This window comes from Diabrotica virgifera, chromosome 8, assembly GCF_917563875.1.
Source record: "Diabrotica virgifera virgifera chromosome 8, PGI_DIABVI_V3a".
Taxonomy (NCBI): Eukaryota; Metazoa; Arthropoda; class Insecta; order Coleoptera; family Chrysomelidae; genus Diabrotica; species Diabrotica virgifera.
Genome location: NC_065450.1, coordinates 17,284,403 through 17,309,423, shown reverse-complemented (window position 1 = coordinate 17,309,423; position 25,021 = coordinate 17,284,403). Strand labels below are relative to the sequence as shown.

At 33.8% G+C, this 25,021-nt stretch overlaps 1 protein-coding gene across 1 annotated transcript in view; it reads right to left on the bottom strand.

The window, feature by feature from the left end:
• The window catches only part of LOC126890096 (alpha-1,3/1,6-mannosyltransferase ALG2-like), a 51,871-nt gene that overhangs the window by 836 nt on the left and 26,014 nt on the right, over positions 1–25,021 (bottom strand).

Sequence of the window (25,021 nt, the reverse complement as noted above, 5' to 3'; positions counted from 1 at the left end):
CGTGCTACCGGTGATGACCTATGGTGCAGAAACATTATCGCTCACAAAGAAAAACGCACAAAAACTAAGAGTAGTGCAGAGAAGAATGGAGCGATCAATGATAGGGGCCACTCTGCGAGACAGGATTAAAAACAAAGATCTACGAACTAAGACCAAAGTCATAGACGTCATTGAAAAAAGCTGAAATTTAAAATGTAAATGGGCTGGACACGTTGCCAGAATGAAGGACGGACGATGGACTCGCAAACTAGTTGAATGGAGACCAAGAGCCGATAAACGTAGCAGAGGACGACCACCAATACGATGGCAAGACGACTTACGAAAGACAACAAAAAACTGGATACAGAAATCACAAGATAGAACACTTTGGAGACAAACAGGGGAGGCCTATGTCCAGCAGTGGATTGAGAGAGGCTGATGGTGATGCCTTTACAGAAACACATTATTAGAAAAAATAAGGTTAAAAAAAATTCATGTTACTTAAAACCGTGATCGATAAAAATATCGTATTACTCTCAAATTTAACTTGTCGGCGTATTACATTTTTGTTTATTACATATTACATTTTTTATTCTTAAAAATTAAAAACGAAATATGCAGATCGTGTTATTTTTTATGACCTATCAGTAGCGGAGCAATTTTGAATTATGACCTGCAGTAATTGTAAATAATTGTGATCCTGCAGTAATTGTAAATGATTGTGATCCGAGCAGTAAATTGAGGAATATGAGGTATGACCGAGCAGTAGGGGAGAGATTATTTTAAATATGTAGGTAATATGTGCAGAAATAAAATACTCAGTGTAAGATATCTTTTTATGCACCCGCTTATGATCAAATTCGATGTTTTCCGAAAGTCATACCGCTACGACTACTAGGGACGTGTAAGATATTTTTAAAATGTTACTAGTTACAAGTACGGAAACACCAATTTTAAGTTGCCTACTTAATTCAGTACAAAGATCAGATACATACCTATTTTGTAATAAGTATTTGTACTCAGTACCACTTAAAACCGGTATCAAAAGTAACCGTTACATGACCGCACTGATTTTGCCCGTCTTTATTTGCCACGTCGATAGCCAACGGTTGGGTTGGGTTGTGTTCAATATGCGGTGCGCTGGAAAAATAAATGGACGGGTCACTCAACCCGCCAGCGCAGGTTGTGTCTGGCTTAGGTACAATTTGCGCCGGGCCTTAGGGTGCATCCAAGGTGTATGCTGGTTTTCGAAGTCAGGGCCGAGTCTCTGTGCGAATAATAGTTCGTATCTAAACGGGCCTCTCCAAAGTGCACCTGCGCACTGACAACTGAATATAAAGCATTATTCGCATACAGACTCGGCGCTGACTCCGAAAACCAGCATGCATCTAGGACGCACCCTTAGGAATATGTACCTTTATTCCAACAATACATTAACAGTTTACCCGTGCAAAACACCATGATTTTGTTTTTTTTTTTGTTATTTCGTACAGTTAAAATTATGGAATCTTATCTCTCTTAGTTCTTCCTTGTATTAATTAATTTTTTCAAACTTGTTAAAAAAGGCAACTTTATATTTTTCAGCTCCTCCATTGGCTTTTGTTTTATTCTGTATAACATAATGCTGCATTATATTAATTTATATTTCAATTTATTATAAAAATACATTATGTGATAAATATATAATGTAATATGCAATAGTATGTAGTGTAATGTATACTGCGAGGCATAAGTTAGGGATATAGAAAATTTATGCTCATTTTCATAGTTGATTTTTTCGTGAATGGATTAACGGATTTCACTAACTTTTTTATTATTTTAGATATTTCTTTAGTATTTATACAGTTGCGCTCAAATATTGACTCAAACTTCTTTTTTGTACTTATACCGGGTGGAAGAAAAGGAATGTTTTTCTTATGTTAAGTGTGAAAGACCCTGTAAGGAGAACGAGGTACAAATCTAAGTAAACATGGGAATCGTATTGTAGTCTTATATTTTGTGAACATTTTTCTTTTTGAACGTGCCTGAAACAAATAAAATTGACGGTTTTGTAGTTTAACATGTGTTTTATCCGAAACAAAAGTTTGAGACGCCCTATTGGGAGTGAAAGGTAAAAAGGTGGTTAGGCCTCGATATTATGTTGTAGTCTCATATTCTGTAAACCTTTTATTTTTTTAGCTTCTGTGATATCTTTAATAACAAATAAACTAGACGGTTTTATTCTTTAATAGGTTTGTTCTAGCAAACAGTCAAATTAGTTAGAAACCGTCAGCAAACAGTTGGTCAGTGAGAGAACATAATACAGTCACCAGTGCTATCCCCTCTATTCGCGCTGGTCCACTATTCGCTGATGGTTTCAAACCGTTTGAAACTGATGCTAGAACAAATCTAATATGTGTTTTAACTGACGATTGCGATACATGAGGAGGCCATGTTTTATCATACCACTAAGATAAAATTATTTCCTATATATAGTGCGAAAGGAACAGAGTGTTCAAAGAAAAAAAGTATATGTAACGTACGTCTCGCTATTTAAAGAACCTCCACGTAGATACCAAATATGTATACTTTCAGGGAAATTCCACCCCAAAACATCACAGAGGCCCCATTAAACAATCTCGTCTCTCTTAAGTTGAGCTGTGCATACCGCTTACCTGGTCGACAATTAACTCTTAGAGGTGTAGATACGAACTGTTTACGTTATGTGCATTTCTGTTTTTAAGGTTTTGTTAACCGTTATTTTGTATTGCTAATTTACTTTTGTTTCAGTTAAAAGACATGTTAAAGAGTAAAACCACCTATTTTTTTGTTATTTTTTCTGTTCCTGAAAATATCAAGGAGATTAAAAAAACATAATGTTCACAAAACACAAAACTACAATTAATACGATTTCAATGCATACTCAGATGTGTACCCCCTTCACCCCACAGGGTGTTTCAAATTTAACATAAAAACATTTCTTTTCTTTCACCCAGTATAAGTACAAAAAAGAAGTTTTAGTAAATCTTTGCACAACTGCGTAAATACTACGGAAATATCTAAAATATAAAAAAACCTAGCGGAATCCGTTAATCCATTCACGAAAAAATCTAACTATGAGCATAAATTTTCTATATCCTTAACTTGCCTCGCAGTGTATTATTCAAGAGGCTTTTTAAATAGTCGTGTAAACCAATCTCCACGATTAACTGTTTTCTTTTCTTTATACTGAGATAAAACAATTTATTCTATAATTGATTTTAAAAGATATGTTAATAAAAATGCAACTAGTTTTAAGTAGAAGGATGCCTAAAATTATTATTTTTTTATTAGAAAAAGAAGTTGCATCCACCAAAAGGTTATTAGAGACGGAACAAAATATAAATAACAAAATTAAACAACTACAGATTGTACAAAATGTTTATGGATCTTAGATATTTAACTATATGGTCATAGGAACAGTTTTGACCTAGAGCCTCTGGTAGAGCCTTTGGAATATTGTAGCGCTGTCTTTCTTGGTCATATTTACTACAATTTTTTAAAAAGTTTTCGACTGTTAATCGGACGTTACACTGATCACATATAGGTGGATTATTCTTGGTGAAAAGGTAAGAGTGCGTTAACCTGGCATGTCCTAGACGTAAACGCGCAAACCACAATTTGTTGTCGTCTATTAATTGCGCGACGATGGAATCCACTGAGACACATTATTTTTGGTTTCTTTCACCTTGGAATTATTTTGAGATCACTCATTTCGCCACAAACACAACACTTTAGTTTTAAAATAAGCTTTTAAGTCACTGGAAACACACTTGCCTATCGGCTCCGAAAAATCACTTAAAATTGCCTCTCGTGCAGTCCTGTCAGCTTCTTCATTTCCTGTTATTCCGACGTGTGAGGAAACCCATACAAATTGGACGCTTTCTCCATGTTCATGAGCTTGGGACAGCTAGTATTTTAGCAAATTTTCAAAATGCTGTTTCGGAAAAATGTGATTTAATGAGTTTAGAGAGCTAAGGAAATCTGTTATGATCAGGGCTTTTGTGAGTGTAAGCTCGTTAAGAAGTTTCACAGCACGGTATTTGGCGTTCAGCTGAATATATGCTACATTCTGGGGTTAAACGGAGAAGAAGATTGTTTTCTGAAGAAATGATTGCTATTGCTACACCACCGCTTGCACGACTTGCATCTGTACGGTATTTGCGGAAACAAGTGAAATGTTTTGAATTGTACAACTGATTGGTCTTTAAGTTTGTCTCCTGCAGACAAATAATATCTGGAGAATATTCAGATAAAAGAAGCTGTAGCATGGGGAGACGATGGAAAAATCCATCAATGTTCCGTTGAATTATCGAGTTGAATGTTGTTAACAGATTCTGAGTTAGATGATACTGAACAATTGTCTACAGAAGAGTCACTGTCTAAGTCAGAACTTTCTTTCCCTAAATGAATGTGTAGTTTCTTTTGAAGTTTTGTAAACTTGGTTTTTGTAGATTTATCATTTGCCTATTGATAGCTACTTTGTAAAAGATGGAGTAAACCAGCCAAATCAGTTGTAAATTATTTAACGACGCTAATAGTGTCGGGGGAGCCTTAGGCATTATCAATCAGTAAGAATAATTGGTGGTAATTTTAAACGAATATTGGGGTATGATTATCAATAAAATTTTCAAGAGTTTCCCGTGTAAATGGGACTCTAAATGAGAGCGGTTTTTTTTTTGGTTTAGAGGATTTTGGGTTTTGCGAATAGATTTTGTGATGAAATTTCTGAGTCTGAAGGAGGCGTATCGATCTCACTAATACTGCGTTTTATAGAAGAACTTGCGTTTTCGCAAATGCTATTAGAGTTTTCACTTAGATGCTGTGTCTTTATTACATTTGGAAGTACTGGAGCAGACTCATTGGTAGTGACAGATGTCGAGCTTGAAGTTTTGTTTGTAATATTGGTTGAAATGGTTGTTTCAGAAAATTGTGGTGATGTATCAGTTTTATTAGAATTTTCTGCAGTTACATCTAATGGAAGAGGTGCTGATAGATTGGAGGATATTGCTTCCGAAGTTTGTGAAAACGGTATTGCCGCTGAATGAGGTTGATTGAAAGTGTTGCTATGAGTAGAAGTATTGGTAATTATTTAGTCATGGAGATTTGTAAGTGTAGGTGATATGTTATGTTGGGATGTAAGGGATAGTGATGCGCAACGTGTAGCCTCTCCTATCCAAATGTCAACCTCACCTGCCCGCGTGATGATCTTGATTCTGGTCATCCGGTGCATCCTGCTAGATAACAAACGAGGCTCTGAAGTCCGAGTGATTGCCGGTATAAGCAATCCCCCACTTACCTACCAACGGCTTCGGGCGGATGAGTTGGGTAAGTGGTGGGGCACTCTTTTGTCCTAGGGTTGGGAAACTGGCCCTAAAGGCGGATGAACCGAGAACTAGGTCAACGGCGTAAGGATGTAGAAGGCAAGGAGAAACCACTACATTAAAGATCCATATGGATATCTCTTGTATATCGGAGTGCAAGATCCGGCAGGGGAGGAATAACAACACAGAACCATGGGGCCTCCCAGGTCGTTAGCAAGCGAAACCCCCAAGTAAAAGGAAAGGATACGCCTAGAAAAATTAAGCAGTTTATTAAAATATGCACCTGAAACATCAAGACCATGTACGAAGCAGGCAAAATTTATAATGCCATCCATGAAATGGAAAGACTGAATATCGATATAATGGACATCAGTGAAATGCGATGACCTGATGCCGGAAAATGTCAAATAAACGAGCACCAAGTATATTACTCTGGAAATACAGAAAGTCAACATAAGCATGGCGTCGGAGTAATTTTAAATAAACAAATAAAAAAATACGTTACGAATTTTGTTCCAATATCCGAGAGAATCATGCTCATTCAATTGGATTTATTCCCAGCAAAAACCAACATAATCCAAATATACGCACCCACAGCAGACAAATCAGACAAAGCAATAGAGGCTTTTTATTACGATTTAAGGAAAGTCCTAAGTAAGTTAAAAACCAATGAAGTAACGCTAGTTATGGGTGACTTTAATGCCAAAATCGGTAAGGGTAGATATGGTGAAGTAGTAGGTTCATGGGGTTTGGGTGAGCGAAATGAGAGAGGAGAACGCCTACTCACATTTGCTACGGAAGAAGAGTTGGTAATCACCAATACACTCTTCAAATTACCATACAGAAGGTTATACACATGGCGCTCACCCGATTACACGCCAGAAAATCTCATAAGAAACCAGATTGACTATATTTTAATATATAAAAGATTCAAAAACTCTATAACATCAGTGAAAGCCTACCCTGGTGCAGATATAAAGTCAGACCATAACCCACTTGTCGGTAAGTTTCGTCTGAAATTTAAAAAAACCCACAAACCTAATCCTATAAAATACGATCTCAAACAACTAAGAGATGATGACATAAGGCAAGAAGTACGGGAATATCTGAAGAACAACATATCCAAGTCAGAAGTAGTTAATGATGTTGACACAGAAATAAACCACTTAGAAAACATTGGGAAGGAAATATTAGACCAATACCTGCGACCGAAAAAGACAGAAAAGAAAAAACCATGGATGACCGACGGTATATTACAGATGATGGACAGAAGAAGAGAATCCAAGCGGAAAGACTACGTTGCATATCAGTTTCTAGACAAAGAGATAAAAAAAGCTGTCAGAGAAGCTAAAAACAGAAATCTGGAAGAACAGTGTGAAGAAATCGAGATGTTGGAGCGTAAACACGATTCCTTCAACCTCCACAAAAAGATCAAAGAAGCAGCAGGCATCTATAAATCAAAAAGGCCGTGACACTTAAGAGACGCTCAAGGAAATCCAATAGTTGATATTGAAGAAACAAAAACAACATGGATGAAATATGTGACAACAACATTTGAAGACGATAGGAATGTCACCATCACACAAAATAAAAATGACGATACCGGACCACCTATTCTCGAAGCGGAAGTAGAAGCTGCTATAAACAACATTAAGGAGGGAAAAGCCGCAGGACCAGAGGAGTTCTACTCAGAATTTTTGAAAATTATGGATAAAGACGAAGTAAAAAGACTTACCTTGATCTTCAACAAAATATACCAAAGTGGAAAAATACCCCAACAGTGGCTAAGATCAACTTTTATAACAATCCCTAAAAAACCCAATGCTAAAAAAATGTGAAAATTATCGAATAATAAGCCTTATGAGCCATCTCCTGAAAACTTTTTAAAAAATTATACATAAAATAATATATAAAAAGTGTGAAGAACACATGACAAACACACAATTCGGCTTCAGGGATGCATTGGGTACTCGAGAGGCACTTTTTGCAATACAAGTTCTCCTTCAAAGATGTAGAGACGTGAATTGTGATATATATGTGTGTTTTGTTGCTTACCAGAAAGCGTTCGATAGAATAAAACATGACGAACTGATGAAAATATTAAATTCAATTGGTCTAGACAGCAGAGATCGCCGTATAATAAACAATATCTATTACGAACAAACTGCAGCTGTTAGAGTAGGGGATCAGTTAACAGACGACATAAAGATAAAAAGAGGTGTGCGAGAGGGATGTATATTGTCCCCATTATTGTTCAATACATATTCAGAGCACATTATGAACCTAGCGCTAACGGACATAGACGAGGGAATACTTATAAACGGAGAACGATTGAACAACATAAGATACGCTGATGATACTGTCATTTTTGCAGACAGTCTTGAAGGTCTGCAGACACTTGTCTCCAGGGTGGCAGAAGTAAGTAGCAGGTTTGGGCTTGATTTTAACATCAAAAAAACCAAATACATGGTTATAAGCAAAAATAGGATAGCACCTGGTCAATTACTAGTTAACCAACAACCTATAGCACAAATCACCAACTTTTGTTATTTGGGTGCAAACTTAAATGAACAGTGGGACCAATTGACGGAAATTAAGATAAGGATCGAGAAGGCAAGATCAGCCTTCGTCAAAATGAAAAAAATCTTTAACAGCCACGATATAAAATTGGAAATAAAAATTCGTTTATTAAAGTGCTAGGTATTCTCCGTTCATTTATATGGCGTGGAGTCATGGACCTTAACTGAAGCATCACTGAAGAGACTCGAAGCATTTGAGATGTGGTGCTATAGACGCATTTTGAGGATTGCCTGGATAGACAGAGTTACCAACGAAGAAGTTCTACATAGAATGGGTAAAGAGCGCGAACTAGTCGTAACCATAAAACGTCGCAAACTGGAATACGTGGGCCATGTAATGCGCAATGAACAACGATATGACCTACTTCGGACCATACTTCAAGGTAAAGTGCATGGGAAAAGAGGTCCAGGACGAAGAAGAATATCCTGGCTGCATAACCTGCGAAAATGGTTTAACTTAACCACTACCGGACTTTTCAGGGCAGCAGTCAACAAAGTCAGAATAGCCATGTTAGTGTCCAACATCCGTAATGGATAGGCACCATAAGAAGAAGGTGACATGTTCGGATTTGATAATGGATAACTTGATGACTGCTAAGTGTTTGGTACCTTGTGTAATATACTTATTGAAGCTGTTTGATTTGGTGTTTCATTGTTTAAATAAATATAAGTTGATTCCGTTACTGAACTGTTATTGCATTGGGATGATATATATTATGTCCTGTATTTTTGCAAATACATAAAGCAGGTGAGTTTACCTTGTGACAAAAATATGCGGTAAGCTGTTTGGCCGAAGTTTATTAGAATAGAATCTGAAATTGATGGTGTTTATAGGGCTTACATAACCTTGCCTCCGAAAGCTCAATATGTGACTATATTCGGGAAGAGTGAGCTAATTTTCAGAAATGTTATTGGGGAAATAAGCTTAAACCGATATTCTATAATTCTTCAACTAATACTTTATGAAGAATTGACGGGCAGACACCAGACAGGACTAGTCTTTCTGCTGAAGAGACAAGTCTTCGTGCTGTTATAACTTCGCCGAGTACTTCTATAGAGCCATGTTGTGTCATGAAATTATCTACTACGTTTTTTTTGCCAAATACATGCAGATTCTATTATGAGATGATCTAGATGAAAAAATTATATTTTTTGGGTTGATGATTGTGCCCAAGGGAATTAAATAATCCTGCAGTTTAGCATTATCGATACAACTAAATACAATTGCTTGGGCACAGAATAACTAACCATACAGAAGCGAAACTGACTGTCGTTTCCATTGATTGTGTGGGAACCGAAATATTTGACCTTGAGCCCTAGTTACAGAATGGAACTTGATGTTCTAAGGAATAGACCAATTCAAATGATGTGATATTTTGACAAGTAGTTATTAATTAATTTTGAAATATAAAATTTAACTATAAAATATAAATAAACTATAAAATAAAACATATATAAATATAAAATTTAACTAAAAACAACTGTCACTGTCAGTCTAAAAGTGAGGTTATACCAGTTACATTGACACATGAGCATGAAAATTATGTTACCATTTTGGGCCTGAGTTTCGCTTCTGTATGGTTAGGTATTCTGTGGCTTGGGTCTTACTCGAAAAAGAATGTGAAGCGGTTGATGCATAACTGTTTGTGATATTCGAACGTTGATTTACTGGACTGGTTAGATCGGAAGGTGTGTTTACATTGTGTGAAGTCATTTTAAGCTGCGGTGGCGAAAGCTTCACTCCGACTCTGGTAAGTGACAGACCAACCGCATGCTAGCTAACTTCACAAAATGATTGTACGGTGGTGTATATTTCTTATTTGACGTTTTCTTTCCACAATAATAAAATAATAATTACGTAAAGGTGACTTACGTAGCAGTATCTAGTAGATAAACACTAATTTTAAAAAAATATTTAATAAAACCACTTGCTTTTATTAAAAACTAGGAGTAATATATCGGTCCCTAAAATTATTGTAGAAATATAAAATAAGAATTTATAACGAATTTAATAGTACAAAACATCATTAGTTGTAAACGAACCATTAACGAGCTAATATAATATACCTTGAAAAATTTTATTGAAAATTACTCTGCGGTATAAATTTTCTTGATGCACAACACTTGGTAAATATTTGAAAATAATTTATTTTCCTTTGAAAAGTTCTATCTTCAAAGCTCCTTTAAAATATTTTAAAATTTATATGTTGCTTAAAAAGTGCTTTACACGTCATTGGTTGCTAAAGCACAAACAATTTCCGACAGATTCGTTACATCGTACATTTTACGTGATGTATAAACGAAAATATGGTCTAGACAGGAGGTTCAATAAATCAATGAGGAAAAAGATAAATGGAAAACAAACAATTTTTATGATTGTTTCGGATCGTTTTGATTTTTCTAGCGCTGACGTATATTTCTCCATTAATTGGATCCCTTGCTTATAAACAATAAATTCTGTCGTGTTTGGCTTAAAAGCGATTACACTATTTGTTCAAGCTACGATTTTTCATTTCATAACCTTTAATACGAATGTATCTCAAACAGTACAAAAAATTGAAACAAGGAGCTATAAGAAAACTATTAATAATTTTTTATTTGCAATTGAGGCCATGAGAGCCAGAGTGGCCTAACTGATTTTAACATTACTTTACAGAATCAAAGAAAATAATCAGAAGCTATAAATGTCCGAGTGTTTTAGTAATTGTATGTTGATCAATAGTGATTCTTGGCTATAATATTAATTATTCTTATTAATAATAATAATTTTTTTTAAAGAAAATTTTTTAATAAAAAATCCGCAATAACGTAAAATCTATAGATTTCTTTTATATATCTACAAAACGAAACATGCCAGATACATACCATCTTATACCAAAAGGAAGGTTGTAATATTTACTACAAAATGCAATACTAATTTACAGGGTGTCCCATTAAAAAAAATTAGAAAATTTTGTATTTGCAAATAGTGATCACACTGTATATTTTAAGGCTGTAAGTAAAATATAATAATATATTTAAAAATGACACTATATTATAAAATATTTGACGTATTACTTAAATTTTTATTACCTTGGAAACATAATCCACAGCCCTATAAATATCACCATTTTCTCAATAAAAATTTAAATAGTTCGAAAATTATAAACTTTAGGCCTATAAGACCATGTACAAATTCTTCATGTTTTAAAAAAATATATTCAAAACTGATTTAATATAATATAGGGTATTCCATTTAAAAGAACACAACACATGCTCCAACCAAATTTCACAGCCACATGGAACTTCCTTTCATGTAGTAGATAACGTAAAATTGTTGGGTACAAGCATTGATAAAAGACATTCCTGCAGAAACCATATACAATAAACTAAGGGTAAGAACAGAACGAGTGGGTCGCGGTGGAGGTGGAGGTGAAGGTCGCGGTAGATGTCGACATCCATGTAAAACAAACACATTGTAGTGAATGGAAGAGAACAGAGCAGGTAAGTGGCGGTGGAGGTTTAGCGCGATGCCATTCAGGAGTTTTTTTAGGAGCCAAAAATAGTTTGTTTTACATGGATGTCTACGGCGCGGCCTACAAGGATGCTTCCCTGTGATTCGTCCGTTCGAAGCCAAGTTGTCATTACCTGCTCTATCTGAGTTGATACTTTTTATATACTCCCTTTTTTGTATTCAGTTTATTTTTGAATTTCTAAAGCAGTTAAATTCAGTAAATTTTTGAAATATGAAGAAGGATCTGATTATCTACAGCTGACATTTCATCACTATCATCACTTGACTGACACAACACCGCAAAAGCACAGTCATTTTGTCATTCAAATTTCATTAAACTACTTCACTTGATAGTGATTCTAGCTCGACTGACAGCGCAGGTAACCTCCTTGCTATGTGCTATAGACATCGACCGCGACTTAACTAGTAGCATCCACCTCGACCTACTTGTTCTGTTCTTACCCTTAGGGTAAGAATAGAACAAGTGGGTCGCGGTGGAGGTGGAGGTGGAGGTAGCGGTCGATATCCATGTAAAACAAACACATTGTAGTGCATGGAAGAGAACGGAGCAGGTAAGTCGCGGTGGAGGTTTAGCGCGATGCCATCCAGGAGGTTTACATCGATGCTTTTGAAAATAAAATGAGTTTGTTTTACATCGATGTCTACTGCGCGTTCTATAAGGATGCGTCTCTGTGATTGGTTCGTTCGAAGCCAAGTTATCATTACCTACGCTATCTGATTTGATACTTTTTATATAATCACTTTTTTGTATTCAGTTTATTTTTGAATTTGTAAAGTAAATAAATTTAGTAAATTTTTGAAATATAAAGGAGGATCTGATTATCTACAGCTGACATTTTATCACTATAATCACTTGACTGACACAACATCGCAAAAGCACAGTCTTTTGTCATTTAAATTTCATTAAACTACTTCACTTGATAGTGGTTCTAGCTCGACTGATAAGGCAGGCAACCTCCTGGCTATGTGCTGTCGACATCGACCGCGACTTAACTAGTAGCATTCACCGCGACCTACACCTATACCTCGACCCACTTGTTCTGTACTTACCTTTAGTCTAGTCGCTATATACTTGGTTTTTTCTTGGTTATATTTATATTATTTATATTTTCTAGTTTCTTGTTTAAATTTTTTGATTATTTTTCGAAATTATGCACTGTTATCTTTTGTTCAGAATCGTGCCGCTTGTCTGGATATTGTCTTCTTTAAATTAGCTTTTCTAGTACTAGGTTGAATAAGTATGTTGACGGGGGCCTCCGTGTTTTAATCCTCTATTGACTAAACTGATCGCAACAACATCCTTCTTTCATGACGTTATTGACTGTACTGTTTACGTCATTTTATTTAATCGTATCAGTTTGTCTGATATTGTTTACGCACATTTATATTGATATCTGACAATACGAACCAGTACGCCAATGCGGCTAATATTAATACATATATGGTTCATTTTTTACTACCCCACGCTCTCAAGCAGAGGGGATTGAAGGTTGAAGTTCACCAAAGGCAGATTCCAGTAGGGATGATACAAATGAGTATTTTTCGGTAACAGTTACGTTACGTTCCGGTTCCATATTCATACTTGTTCCAAATACTACTTACTTTTTAACCTAGTATTTTTCATATTTTCCTGTCACAGAGTCGCAGTCGGTTGTGATGCCACAGCTACCGGTTTTTCGGCAGATCTACCGAATTCCTGTCAAATCCTAATTTTCCCTATTATTCTGTTATTTTTTAATTTAATATGAACAAACTAATAAATATTTGTTTTTTGTTTTGATATTAATTGCAGTTCATTATTAGAAATTTTTTTGCCAGTTGCCTTGATGATAGATTAGCGGATAGATTTGGAAATAGATTTTTTAGTCAATTTTCAAGAATCCTTGCATTTGCTTGCAGTTACTTTGATTGCCCATGCCCTGACTTCGGCTTTTGGGTTCAGGAACTCCACGCCACCCATAAAAATAAATAAATGGCATTAATTACAATGTTATTAAGTCCTACTATCCCATATCGAATGTAATTTTTATTTGATTTTTTTAATTTTTAATAAACTAAAAAGTTATTTGCACATAAAAAAAATTTATACACCCTTTTATTTTAGTTTCATTGAAAATATGTATTCCATTCAAACAAAATAAAACTAAAATACTTCTAGACTAGAATAATATAGTAAAAAGAAGGAACCAATATGATAAGTTTAATTTCACATCTGCCATACCCCACCGTAAACCATAAAGGCCGCGTCCCACCATCAAATAATTTGATCAAACTGGTTTGAGCAAACTGAAAGTGACAGTTAGTGACGTCACATCCTGAGTGTTCATTGTGGATAATAATGAAAAATTTTAATTTTAAATAAAGTACAAACAAGTTAGACAACTCAATACAAAAAAATTTGATCAAACTAGACTGATAGTGAGAGCACAGAGTTTTAGAATTTCAAAAAAACTGCAATTGTGACGTCACTTTGACGTACTTCCGGAGTTTGCTCAAACTGTTTGATCAAATTATTTGATGGTGAGACGCGGCCTTAATAGTCCCGAACCCGTCGGCGTCGGGCCCGAAAAACTACCTACAAAATAATACCCTACCCACAAAATGTAACTAAAACTGTTCCCAGTGCGTATCGGGAACCTATTACAAATGCCACAGCGCGTATCGAGTAACGATTATAGAGCTTATTGTATTGTCAACAAGTACCAGTTACCACCGGCTTCATTCATTCCGTGTTCGTCGTGTCGTTGAATAAATGGAACTGGAACTAGTATTTTAGAAAACAGGTAACTGTTACGTTACGTTATATGCTCATACCTATTACGAAATACTTGTTCCTAGTATTTCGTATCATCTCTAGATTCCAGAACCCCATTCGAGTCAAAACATTCAGAGAAGCAACACATAATAATAAAGCCCTTTTATTTTTTAATACTGTTATTTATCTAGTTTACTCAATATACGTTTAAATTCAAAAATATTTACTTAAGTGCGAAGTGATCCCTTACTTCTTCAGCTTCGTACAAACAAAAACAAACAGATATTCCTAGTGATCTCATTGCGTCCGTATATTCCGTTTCGTGAGATGGAGTCGTAAGCTTGTTAAAAATCGATAAAGAGCATATTTATGTAAGCTTAAATTTTGTTCATAACTCTTGTTTTGTAATAATTTTAGCATAAAAATTTGATGGGTTGTGGCTCTTTCCTGTTTGAAACTAGCCTGGTATTCTCCTATTATCTCTGATTCATAGGTTTTATTTTGGTTCTTATAATTTTTGCTAATACCTTATCGTCACCCTACTTAGCAAAACTCGTAACTCCAAAACGACAAATTTTTCAGGAGACCAGAAATTTGAATTTGGAATAAATTTTCCGATTCTGTCAAAATTAATCGAACATTTTAAAATAAAATAATATACCTGATTGTGGAGAAACATTTTTAAAATTTTCTAAAATATTGTGGAGGTACGAGGTTTGTCCCAATTAAACCAATATTAATTTGGAGTTACGAGGTTAAAGGCACACAAGTATTATAAACATAATTGGAGTTACGTGATTTTCTGAAGTCAAATCTGATACGGAGTTACAAGGTTTACTTTTTCGCTTTTATTTAATTTCTACATTTAGATGGAGTTACAGGATTTGGTCAAAAGACAGATAAATTAATTTACAAACAGATAGGCGCACATATTCACAAATTGAGTAAAAATGGAGTTACGAGTTTTGCTAATTAGGGTGATGTTTTATACCACGTCTAACAGTGCGATTCCTCTGAACTTTTCACAGATAATTTTATCACTTTTTTTGTGAGTTGGGCAGATGAATGCTTTGTTCTCTTGATCCGACATTTTTTAATTTTTCTATATTTTATTTAAAAGTAGAGCTATTTGTTGCTGAAGTATACTTTCTACTACCTTAATATCTCTGTTGGCATTCCCCTTTCTGCGGTAATTTTATTATTCTTTAGGTCTTTTATTACTTCTGTTATCTCCATTTTTGCCGGTTATTGTGTTTGTTGTGGTACTGTGTCTATGTGTCGATAGTGAATCTAATTATTATATAAAATGAATAAGGACAGGTTTCACCAACAACAAATAAATCAATGAACGTAAATTGTACAGGCGATTATATTTTTCTCACAATAAAACACTGAAAACTTTTGTTTTCTATACTTCCACAAAATTTATTATTTACAACTAAGTGACTACAGCTGCTACAGAGTTCTCCGTATATCATAAACCTACCCATACTGACACAACTATACACAATTCATCATCCCATCCTACACAACACAAATTAGCAGTCTACCATAGCATGTACATAGACTGACAGAAATTCCTATGACAAAAAATAACTTCGAGATAGAACTAAACATTAATAAACAAATAGCAGTAAACAACGGCTATAACGAACAAACAGTTAACAAAATTTTAAATCAAAAACTCCATAAGAAAGCCCTGAAATTAGTGTATCCACCACCACAGAAAGAACCCAGTACCCTCTGCTCTCTCACATATACTGGCAAGATAACAACAAAAATAGCCAGATACATAAAAAAGAAAGGAATAATACCAGCTTTCAGAACTAACACCAACTTAAGCAAATATATTAAGAACAATAAAAGCCGAAAGAGAAAGCAACTACAGAGTGGTGTGTACAAACTAACTTGTGATGACTGTCCGAAAACGCACATCGGTCAAACTGGCAGAACTTTTGACAAACGGATAGCAGAACACAAAAGGGCTTTCAACAATACAAAAACAGACACTTCTACATACGCACTTCACCTTCTAGATCATAATCATTCTTTCAATGAAGAGTTTCAAATTCTGCATATCCAAAATAAAAGCCTTAAGCTATCTTTTTTAGAATCTATGGAAATTAATAAACTGAAAAATACAGATATAATTCTGAATGACCAACTCGAGACAAACAGCTCCCCACACCTCAACCTCTTCAGTTAGAGACTTATAAAGGCGAACACATTGTAAATTATATCACTTAAAAAAGGCACTCTGCCGAAACAGCTGTAGTCACTTGGTTGTAAATAATAAATTTTGTGGAAGTATAGAAAACAAAATTTTTCAGTGTTTTATTGTGAGATAAAATGAACTTCCATCAAGTAACGGTCGAATCCATCAATGATTATATTTTTATTGTGCTTTAATACAATTTGGATAAGTTAAAGTTAAACTGACGAATTTTCTTTGTTATAGGTATTTAAAGCGTGATTAGTTGGCCAATTTATTCGAAGAGTAAATATTTATTTCATAAATAAATAAAATTAGTCTTATTTGACGTTAGTGAAACGTAGGTATGTAAGTTTTATTGGTCAAGTAACTTTATTCATCGAATAAACTACTATTTGTGGTTGGTGAAACTGGTCATTAGATGTTTAAAAATACAATTTGAGTATATCGTCGGTCCGGAATAAGAATGACGTAACTGTAAGTTTTGTCAATTCCTGTTTATTGCGTAATTAACTTTTAAAATACTGTATAAAGGTGATACAAAAGCGCCAGAACTGTAACTATGGGCTGAGCCACTACAGGGTAGAGTTGCGTCGATATTGAAATACGCACCATTTTAGAGCTCATTTCAGATGAATAATGACGCAACTGTAAATAGGGTTGAAAATGGGGGGACTAAATTAAGATAATGAAATTCGGACAAATAGGGATGAAAATAAAAGCCGTTGCTATAAGAATAAACGGCATATTAAATATTTAAATAGTTTTTTTGTATAGTAAAATTTTAAGATCAAGAATGACGTAACTATAGATAGTGTTGGAAATGGGGGAAATAAAATTAAGATAATGAAATTCGAACCCATATGGATGAAACTAAAAGCCATCATTTTAAGAATAAACGCCGTACCGATGCTCCGGACGGTTACTCCTTATTTAATCACAATTTTAGACATTTAAAAATTTTTAGATGAAGAATGATGCAATTTTATAGGTGATACAAAAGCGTCAGAACTGTAACTATGGGCTGAGCCACTACAGGGTAGAGTTGCGTCGATATTGAAATACGCACCATTTTAGAGCTCATTTCAGATGAATAATGACGCAACTGTAAATAGGGTTGAAAATGGGGGGACTAAATTAAGATAATGAAATTCGGACAAATAGGGATGAAAATAAAAGCCGTTGCTATAAGAATAAACGGCATATTAAATATTTAAATAGTTTTTTTGTATAGTAAAATTTTAAGATCAAGAATGACGTAACTATAGATAGTGTTGGAAATGGGGGAAATAAAATTAAGATAATGAAATTCGAACCCATATGGATGAAACTAAAAGCCATCATTTTAAGAATAAACGCCGTACCGATGCTCCGGACGGTTACTCCTTATTTAATCACAATTTTAGACATTTAAAAAATTTTAGATGAAGAATGACGCAATTTTAAAACGGGTTGCAAATGGGGGGATTAAATTAAGATAATAAAATTCTAACCAACAGGGATAAAAATAAAAGCAATCATTGTAAGAATAAACGCCATACCGATGCTCCTGGACGATTACTACTCATTTAATCCCCATTTTAAATATTTAAAAAATCGTTTTTTTTTTGCTCTCCTGAGAAACTTGGCTTTTTGCAGTTACGTCATTCCTATTCCGGACCGGCGATATGTAGTTTGAAAGTACTAATGTATTAACAACTTTATGAAGGTTGGTACACTTTTTTTCACCAAATTGAAAAAAATATATTGGTTAAGAAAAATATAATAAAGCTTTATATAACTTTATATTTACTATGTTTGTTATTTTAAAACTTTTAAATAAATATTCTTTTGAAAGTTTGTTAATCCAAAAATGAAAGGGTAAAATCACTATGCTTTGTATTTAAACCCGTAGAAGAGTAAACTAAAAAGATAGATTCACACCCAAGAAAGTCACTAGATAAATCGTCAAATACATCTTCTTTTTTGGTTGATCATATCGGCCTTCGACGGTAATCCATAAATATTATATTATGCTAATACGTCGCTAAAGAGTTCTAAAAACAACTGGTTTTATATAAATGTAGACCAAAAATCTGATAATTAAAAGAATAATGCAGAAAACACCAAAAATCGCTGATAAAACTTTATATTTGCTGTCTTTTTCTATAAATAACAAACGTTTGTGATAGAAAAAGATAGCAAATACAAAATAAGTGATTGATGTGATCGTTCATGGGTATTTAATCTATGAGATGCCAATAGAGTCAAAATTTCATAAATGTCATTAGTGTCAAAATTTTATAAGAGGTATACTTGCCTGAGGTTCGACCAATTATAAACAAGCATAAGGTGCCGTAAATTTGAATTAATTCTCCTGGTTTAAAAACAGAATATGGTATATATTTTTTATACAGTGAGCACGTAAAGGTTGGAATAAATTAATTTTTTCATAAATGGGACATTTTTTAAATAAATCCCAAAACAGGTCGATTTTTATTTTAAAATTATGATTTTTTGGCATAATATGGTACATTCCATGTCAAATCACTCAGGCAAAAAATTTTGGATCTCCGATTTGTCTGAAAATTAGTATATAGCTTCTGCGGGACGTAAAAATAAGATATTTAAGGTCGAAAAATCTTCTTCTTCTTTTTTTCTCAAAATGTTATTTTATGCGATTTTGCAGTGATTTGGTGTTTATTTAAACAAATTTACATTTTCTGTCGTAAAGTATCAATAAAAAACATAATATTTTAATAGAAAGGACTCAAAAATGTCATTATATGGCATTATAACAAGTTATTTTGAATCAAAACAAGTTTTAAATCAAATTTTATAGTGGAAAAAACGTTAAAATACCGTTTTTTACATTTTCCTCCATCCCCAAAATACATAATTATCGATTTGGCTGAAAATTTGCCCACAGATAGCCAAAAGATAGGACTTTAAGTGGTTAGAAGGATTTGAATTATATTACAATACCAAAAAATTACATGCAATAATATCAGACTCAAAAGTATATATTAGTCCAGTCGGGATAGTAGGTATTTGACCTTGGATGCCGAGCTGCCCAAAATTTTGTTTTTCTGATCTTTAGGGGAGTCAATAGTAGCCTAAATTTAAAATCACGAATGAATTCCTCCGTTACGTTAGCCGCCATCTTGATTTTAAAGGAGAACCTGTTTTGCTCAATATCTCCGCCATTTTAAACTTTTCGACAAAAATGGTAGGAACTGAAATTGTTCCAAATAAATCGTGTTTACAATTATTACAATTTCTTTTTAACAATTTTTGTCGTGAGGTCGATATTTTCGAGTTAATTTTACTTACAGTAGACGCCTAAATTTTTGACTATAATATTGCATGTAACTTTTTTGGTATTATAATATAATTCAAATCCGTCTCACTAATTAAAGTCCTATGTTTTGTCTATTTGTGAGCAAATTTTCAGCCAAATCGATTGTGATGTATTTTGGGAATGGAGAAAAATGTTAAAAACGGTATTTTAACGTTTTCTACACTATAAAATTTGATCAAAAGCTTGTTTTGAATCAAAGTAACTTGTTATAATGCCATATAATGATATTTTTGAGTCCCTTCTATTAAAATATTATGTTTTCCATTGATACTTTACGATAGAAAATGCAAATTTTTTATAAATATACACCAAATCACTGTAAAATCGCATAAAATAACATTTTGAGAAAAAAAAAGAAGAAGAAGATTTTTTGACCTTAAATATCTAATTTTTACGTCCCGCAGAAGCTATATATCTATTTTCATAAAAATCGGAGGTCCAAAATTTTTTTTGCTCCAAAATTGAGTGATTTGAAATGGAATGACCCATATATATCGTACTAGTGATGTCATCAATCTTGACGTAATGACGTATTCGATGAATTTTTTAACCGAGAATAGGGGTCGTTTGGTAGTTCAGTTAATAGATTATTTGACAAAATAAATATTGTTTTTCGCTTAAATTCAGTGTTACATCTGCCATCAACTTGCTTCCTGGCATTTTAAACGTTTCATTTAAGCGAAAAGCAATGTTTAATTTTCAAATAAACAGTTTTTTATGTTTTCTGACAACACTAAAATGTATTTTGAATTAAATTGATTATCTACATTCCTCTTTTTGTGTCGATTAATTTAATTCAAAAGTTTTTTGGACACCCTGTATAAAGAATTATATTAATGTTCACATCACTAAATAAAGAATTAAATAACCTTTCAAATGAACTATCACACAACTCCTATTCTCATTTGAAAAAAATCATCGATTACGTAATCACGCTTAGATGGATGACGTCACTAGTACGACATAAATGTCAAAAAATGATAACTTATAAATAAAAATCGACTTGTTTCGGGATTTATTTATAAAATCGCTTATTTATGAAGAAATTAATTTATTCCAACCTTTACGTGTTCACTGTATATTAAATTTGGTATATAGGTATATTATTAAATTAAAGGAATAATATTAAAAAATAAAATTACATCTAATCGAATGGAATCGAATTAAATCGAACCGAATCGAATCTATAATAAGTATTCACTTCTGTCGGCATTCCGCAAGTACCACGCTCAAATTTTTTTAGCACAGTAATAAATTTTTAATAAATTCTTTAGAAATCGAAACTAAGATGGCACAATCTTCTTTTATGTTTTTTAAATGTATCGTCTGTTAAAGTTCCATCGTTTAAACTACAACTAGCTTGCTGTATATTTCCCTTTTTTGCTTAACAATGTAAATCCGACAACAGAACTTGATTCCAAAATTTCAGTTTCTTTTAGGTGTATTGATCAGAAGCTGTTACCTCGTTTGAATGGAAATTAGATCTCTATATAACTGTGCGACGTATTCTTTGCCTTTTTCAATAGGAATATGTTAGTTTAACTTTCCATTTATGAAATTCTGGTTGTTAGGTTTCTTTGTTTTGTTAAGGCAAACAAAGGAAGCTAAAATAAGATTAGATATCCAGGGATTTGGATTACACTCTTGGAAATAATACATTTAGGGAGTTTTTTTATGAAATCTCCCCAAAAATATCTTTCAATTTAACATCGCTATTTAATGGGTTGAGGATTTTAAAGAACGGCTTATCCGTTGTATCGAATAAAAATAGGTTATATCTTATAGGATATATTATAATAAACTCTATAAAACTAATAAGGTATGTAACAAAGTAGACTTATTATGGCATGTTGTGTCGAATAAAAATAGCTAGAAATTTTTTCAAAAAATTAAAAGAAAAGGAGTTATCATAGAACAATTTGGGTGTTAGTCGCCATTTTTAAATTCACTTTGTTTATAACAAATAACAGATCAAATTGGCGTTATTTGAAATAACATACTTTACAGGTTTAATTTGCCAAAGTTTAAAAGGACTTATTACCATTAACTAGTTATTAACATATAAGAGCAAAAATTTAACCAATAAACCGTCTTTTTCTCTTTTAAAAATTTAGCAATTTTTTGATCTTAATTAATTAATAACTAATTAAGTCCAACAAATTGACTACAGGAAATATATAGGCTCTTGTTACAGAGTTCATACTTCGCAAACAACTATCGTTTGCCTAGCGCCTAGCCGGATGCATATTTACAAATACACACACCCAAACTTATATGGAATCATCTGATATTTCTTACTATTCCGTGCGAATTTAAAAAAACGAACACATGAAGTTAAACAATATTTATTTTAATGCAATTTAATAACAAATACATAACAATTAAATAAAACAATAAAGTATTTAACAAACAAATTTAAAGTAGTTGTTTTAACGTCAATAGCATACAAAATGTCAATGTAAAACAAATAATGTTTAACTTGTTTTTATTTATTTTTTTTTTTGTATTTTGTGGTAGCCAGTGTTATCACCTCTAGTCCTTATGCAAGCTTCAGTTTGCGTGGGCACGCTCCTAATCAAATTATCAATATTTTGTTGTGGTAGGTTGCTCCATCCTTTAAAAGCAGCTTGTACTAGCCGTGCGGTGTTTTGTGGATTATCCCGTCGAGCTCTAATTTTTCTTTTAAGCATATCCCACAAATACCCTATAGGATTAAGCTCGGGTGAGCAAGCAGGCCACTCCAAAAAAGGGATACCTTCTGCTTCAATGATGTCTGTAGTCACTCTAATGGTATGTAGAGGTCCATTATCATGCAATAAAATTAATTTTTCTCCTGTTGCACATCTCCAGGTTATCAACATACCTGTGAGCAGTTAAAGTTAATTGGATGAAAATTAAAGGAGTTTTTTTACGGATCACAATTCCTCTCCAGAACATTACACTTCCCCTTGTATATTTGTGAACAGATCTGACAGTTTTCGTTCTTGCTTGCCTTCCTCGACCTCTAAGTACACGATTTCGTGGGTCATCTGATTTTCTATCTGATTACGTTAAATCCTGACTGTTTTTGAAAATAGCACATTTTGTCAATTCCCAATGTTCCAGTTTTGGTGGTGAAGACACCAATTTAGGCGAATAATCTTGTGCTGCCTCGATAACTCGGGAAGCCATAACTGTCTCCTACTGTATACTTATTGATAAGAGCTCTTCTTCTTATCGTTTCAACTGAAAGAGTTACACCTGTAGCTCCCAATATCTGCCTTTGGAGCTGCAGGTGAGAAATGGTTAGGTGTCTTCCAGATGATTGGACAATTAAATGATCGTGGGGAGCCGTTATTACTTTCGGCGACTTTCCCTTGCTTTATTTTTGAGCTTTCCTAGCTCCTTTTACCTAGCATATGTTTTGGACAGAACGCCCTGTATTACGCCTAGTTCTGCAGCTATGTCCATCTGAGAACATTACTTTCTCCACAAGACCAATAATCTTTCCTCGTTGTAAGTTTTATAACCCCACATGAGGCATATTTTCGGTTTTGGGCGCAAAAGTTAGTTTACTTGTTTTCGTTCAACTTGCAACTCAAGCAAATAATCTATACCGTACCGGGCTGTACTATCCGATTGTCATATATTTGTTTATTTTCAATAAAAACCTTTAATCTTCGCAACAATAACAAGTTTTTTCAAAAGAAATAAATATTACTTTGAAATACATGGTGATTCCATATAAGTTTGGGTGTGTGTATAATGCTCCTATACTACGGCACCAGAGTGCTGAAATCGGTTAGCCTTTAAAATACACTATGACGCTTCAAAACTTCATTGATTTAGGCATAATTAAATTATAAGACATCTATTAAATTATGGTGCCTAAATTTTATTGCAATTAATTAATATTATTGTAAGTATTGTATATTTCAATTTATTGTATTTAAATAGAAATGTAAAAAATGCAATAAACCTAGCACACTTAAGAAGGTGTTTTTTGACCCTAACTCGAGAAACAAATAAAACAAAAATAAAAAAAAACAAATGAATAAAAACAAATACATATTTTTTGTTTATAAGTACCTACTAGTACAGATATAATTACTCGTATACAGTGCGTCCATAAAGTAAGGCATAAAATCATTATTAACTGAATAAACCGCTTCTTCTAAAAGTGCCTATCTTCTAGAGATGTTGGCGACCACATTGACCCATCTTATTCTATTTACGGCAGCTCGAAATAGATCAGTTGACGTTAGACCAGTCCACTTCCTAAGATTGGCCAGCCAGGATATACGTCTACGTCCAGGGCCTCTCCTGCCCTCAATCTTGCCTTGTAGAATCAACTGCAGCAGTCGGTATTTTTCATTACGCATATTGTGGCCGAAGTAAGCCAATTTTCTGTTCTTTACGGTGTTAATTATTTCTTTGTCTTTTCCTAGCCTCTGGAGAATAGTTATATTAGTTGTGTGGTGTATATATGAGACCCTCAACATACGTCGGTAGCACCACATTTCAAACGCCTCTAACCGTTTTATGGCATCTTCTGTCAGGCTCCAGCTTTCAACTCCGTATAGGAGGACACTAAAGACGTAACATCTAAGAATTCTTATGCGTATATTAATACTTAAAGACAAGTTGCAGAGAATTTTCTTAAGACTGTTAAAAGAGCTTCTGGCTTTTTCAATACGAGTTTTTATTTCATAGCTATGATCCCAAGTATCCTTAATGTTGCAGCCCAGGTAGCATATTTTCTGTACTCTCTCTAGAGGTGTATTGTTTACTGTAATTTGGGCGTTTATGTTGGTGTTTTTACTAATGATCATTATTTTTGTCTTCTTACAGTTTAGTTTTAGGCCGTATTTGTTACATGCTTCTACAACATTATCCATGATCCTTTGGAGCCCCTGCGCACTATCCGCCAGCAATACTGTATCGTCTGCATATCTAATATTATTTATAAGTTGTCCATTTACTGCAATACCATCTTCTGATTCGTCCAAGGCCTCTCTAAAGATGTTTTCAGAGTATATGTTAAATAATGTTGGTGACAATATGCAACCCTGTCTGGCTCCTTTTTCAACCGTGAAGATTTCGGACAGTTCATTTTCGAATCGAAATGTTGCTTTTTGTTGGAGATATAAGTTTGAAACGAGTCTTATATCCTTACCATCGAGTCCTGATGTTTTTAGGATATCGATTAGTTTTCCATGTGGGATTTTATCAAATGCCTTCTCGAAATCTATGAAACATGCATACACATCGCAATTGACATCCCTGGCTCTCTGTATTAGAACTTGCAAGCTGAAAAGTGC